Below are 4241 nucleotides of genomic sequence, written 5' to 3'. Positions count from 1 at the left end.
GGCCAGGGATGTGCAGCGCAACAGGAGAGCAACAGTGCGACAAATTGCAAGTGATCTTAATCAAGGAGCAACTGTGAACGTCTCTGAACGTACTGTTCGACGCACATTGCGCAGTACAGGGTATGGAAGCAGACGACTGAAGGGACGGTCATAATAATTTGGCCACTTAGTGTATACTTATGTTTATAAAAATGATTAAATAACATAAATAAAAAAATACTAAACTTAAACTTTATTTATAATCTTATCGTCTAGACTTAAAGATGTAAAAGAAGACTAAAAAAGTGTTCAGCAACCACGTAAGATTAAATAACTTAATAAAAAATTTAGAAAATAAACAAAACAATTAAGTTTGTAAAAGAAGTTTAAATAAAACTTTGAAAAGTTTTTTATAAAATTCCTTTACCATAGATATTTTTATTTAAGAACAATTTTTAATAAATCTGTAACTTTTGTACAACTCTGTAGACGATATTTTAATGAATTAGAATTAAAAGAACTTTTTTTTCATCAACTACTTATAAATATTTGAAACTGTAAATTAAATGTCCTATAGAGAAATGGTCATGTTCCAAAGTCTTTATCAAGGTTCTTAAAGAATTCTATTTGTGCTTAAAATTTCAGCTTTAGTTTGCTGCAACTGTGTATTTTGCGCAATGCATTTTGAGCAAAACTTAAATGAAACGTAATGCAGCAAGTGCCAAATATAATGTAGAGATAAAGTAGTACATTGACATATTTGATGATGATTATTGGACAGTAATAATGTATAAAAAGTGTTTATTATTTTACAAATGGGCTCTTCATTTATTTATAAAAAAACATCAAAAGCGTAAATCAACATACAACATCTTTAAAGTATACATACATTATATTTAAATAGAAATTTACAATACTTCCAACAATGTTGGATGTACAGAAATTGCTGCTGAAAGAAAAAGTATTTACAAATCTCTTGAAAGCTTTTTTATCTTTTCTAACTTTCCGTTTCTTACTCTTGCCTTCTTATAACGCTTGAAAGGATAGCTAATGATGAGAATAACTGTCTCTAAGAAATCAAATACAGCAACCAATGAGATTCCAAGCCAAATTCCAACATAGCCACCTATATTGCTGAAAGCCTCTACATTCTAAAATATATAATAGACAGTATTTATCATTATTATTTGAGAATTCAGTATTTATTATAACTAATAGAGAAAAATATCTAACTCAGTTTAGAAATTTATGCCGAATAAAATCTGATAACTATACGCTTACGTATCATATTTTCTTACTGATTATAATGGTTACAAATTACAATTTACTGATTTTTTTACTAAAAAAACTGATTGACAAGAGCTTCATAAACGAAATGAATGCTCCTCAAACCCAAATTTATAATTTAAACCTCAACTCATATCTCAGGCTTTTCCTTGGGTATATGCAGTTTTATGTTATAAATTATAAATTCAAGAATTGACTTTATAAATAAGTACAGTTGTTTAATTAACTAAGCAATTTAATCGATCAGTAAAAAATATAATTGGGTTACAATGTCACATCGAGACATAAATTAAATAGAAACACGATGGTAAATTTTAAAACAGAATATTACTTTCTCTCATTCATTAAAAAATTGTAAGCACTTAGATCACATATTTTAGTGTTTGCTTTTTATGAAATTACTAAGCTGAAAAATGTACAAGGAGTACGAGGAATTTAGAAATAAGAAAATTATACTAGAAACTTATAAAAAATGTGTGACAAACGAAAAGATTTAAGATTATGTTCCATAGATCCAATTCTATAATTTAAATCTTAATTCCAATCTCTTGCTTTTTTTCTGTATCTATTCATTTTTATGTTATAAATTATGAATTCAATAGTTTATTTTATAAATGAGAACAATTATTTACTTAACTAAGAAATTCAATTGACCCGTAAAAATATAATTAGGCTTGAGATATCAATGCATATATTAACTGGAAACACGAATATAAATTTTAATTAAAACGTGCGTGCGTGCGAGCGTGTGTGTGTGCGCGCGGAAATAATGTTTTCATGGAACACATTCACCCATATTCCTCATAGAACAATCCCTGACGTCTGTAAGCTACTTAAACATAGTTGCAGACCAAGTTCACCCATTCATGGCAACAGTTTTTCTTGCGGGGAATGGTGTTTACCAACAGGATAATGCACCATGTCATAAGGGTCGAATCATCATGGATTGGTTCGAGGAGCATTCCAGTGACTTTCAAGTCATGTCTTGACCCCCAAATTCACCTGACCTTAATCCAATAGTGTGTGAATCCATTAATCCATTTGTGGTCCTACTTGAAAAACCAGATTCCTGCTGCCAAGCTACTCAATATGAGGGAATTGCAGGACCAGTTGGTGAACGCTTGGTACCAGATACCTCAGACTACCTATTAGCACCTTGTGGAATAATGCCACAGCGGGTGCTAGCAGTTTTGAGGGCTAAAGGTGGTCCTACATGTTATTAGTAGGGTGGTCATAATGTAATGGCTCTTCGGTGTATATAACTGCTTTTCAGTGAGCTGTAGCTCAGCCAACATGATTATTTTAATACAGTTTTTATTAGTTAATAATTCTCGAACATATAATCCAATCTTAACTTTTTTTTCCTGTTGTACATTTAAACATTATTTATAACGCATTGCACGTGATATTTGAACATTTTTACGTACTTCCGTAATTTCAAGTTTCTAAGTATTGCAAATTTCCAGCAGAAAGGCAAAATGTAAACAAAAAAAATTAAGAAAAAAAGCTTACAAAAAAGCATTTAGAAATGCAATATCGTTCAAGCAAATTGGCTATTAAAAAAAGCAAATTCATTAAAATCAATGGTCTTTTCGGCATGTAAAATTTATATTCTGTAGTTGCATTCCTACTGCCCGTAACGCTTTTTTTTTTTACAAATTTTTTCTATAATATTTGATCTGGATATCAAATATTTTTTTTTCATTCCAATGTACGTCCTGTACATTTTTTTCATTCATGTCCCCGTACATTTATTTTTTATTGGTAATTTTAAGTTGTAAGTCTAATAGATTTTGTGCAGCTACACAATATGTAACGTGAAGTTAAATACCCAAAACAGCTGCAGTGGAGTTTATACTTTTTTAATATAGTGAGAAAAATGTATAAATATAATTAGAAGCTCTAAAATGTTACAAAAAATAAAACTAAATTTCACCTGAAATTTAGGAATTTTTGCATATGTTATTGTTTCCATTCTGTCCTTGGCTATAAGCATCTTAATATCTTGTCTGAAACAAAAGTAATTTTAACATATAAAATTCTTAATAATAGATTTTATGACTAAAATTAGTTTCTTTTACGAATTTTACTTAAAAAGAAATATAGTGTAATTTAAACATTCCACATGCTATAGAAATATGTTCGACACAATAAGAAAATATACTTATTTAACAATGATATATTTTATAGACAAAGTGGTATTTATTTGTAAAATGTATTAAAAAATTTATAATTGATGCTATTTTATTAAAACTTTTACAACAATCCCTAAATTTATAACCAAATAACCTATCATTTACATATTATATATATATATATATATATATATATATATATATATATATATATATATATATATATATACATATATATATTTAAAAAAAATGAAAGCTTCAGTAGAAAACTCAATATGCGTATTTTTTTTCTTTTTTTGAAAGAGGGATAAAAGTGCTTAAACCAATATGAAATAATAGTTGGCAGGTTTCAAGCACTTTAAAAATAGGCACCCTTTTTCAAAACTTGCCAGACGTAAACATAAAAAGTAAAATAAAAAAATAAAAAAATAAATAAACGTTATTTGAAATAATAATGTAAAGTTGCCTATTTAAGTTGGAACTAATGTCGTTAGTTAATACGATTAATGCCCTGATTATCTTGTTAACGACGTTACTTCAGTCCTACCTTTTCAAATGTGCGTGGAAATGCATTTTACCCTAAATTGTCTTTCAGCAGCAGTAGTTTTTCTTGTTCAGTTTGTCATCTTTTCCCCTCTCGGCTTCTGTAGTTTTGCGAGTTTTGTTTCTCACCTTTGCCTTTTTTTTTCTTTTTTAAATTTCAAATAATTATTTCCATTCAATTTCAAAGCACTTGAAACATGCCTAATGTTATTTCACATTTGTATATTTTTGAAGCGAATAAATATAATTAAAGCTTAACCCCTTCCCGCCCCCGTCTGACCTCTCAGTAAAAAAGGG

At 28.7% G+C, this 4241-nt stretch overlaps 1 long non-coding RNA gene across 1 annotated transcript; it reads right to left on the bottom strand.

The window, feature by feature from the left end:
• Positions 1-802: 802 nt before the first annotated feature.
• Positions 803-3269, bottom strand: LOC147811013 (uncharacterized). The gene is made up of 2 exons (XR_015432872.1): positions 3203-3269; positions 803-1130 (listed from the first exon to the last, which is right to left on the bottom strand). It is a non-coding gene; the product is annotated as an uncharacterized LOC147811013 (long non-coding RNA).
• Between the last annotated feature and the right edge of the window lie 972 nt (positions 3270-4241).

Source organism: Parasteatoda tepidariorum, chromosome 4, assembly GCF_982258835.1.
Source record: "Parasteatoda tepidariorum strain Cologne lab strain chromosome 4, Ptep-v5.0, whole genome shotgun sequence".
Lineage (NCBI taxonomy): Eukaryota > Metazoa > Arthropoda > Arachnida > Araneae > Theridiidae > Parasteatoda > Parasteatoda tepidariorum.
Note: the sequence above shows the minus strand (reverse complement) of the source record. Positions and strands in the feature narration are given on the sequence as shown.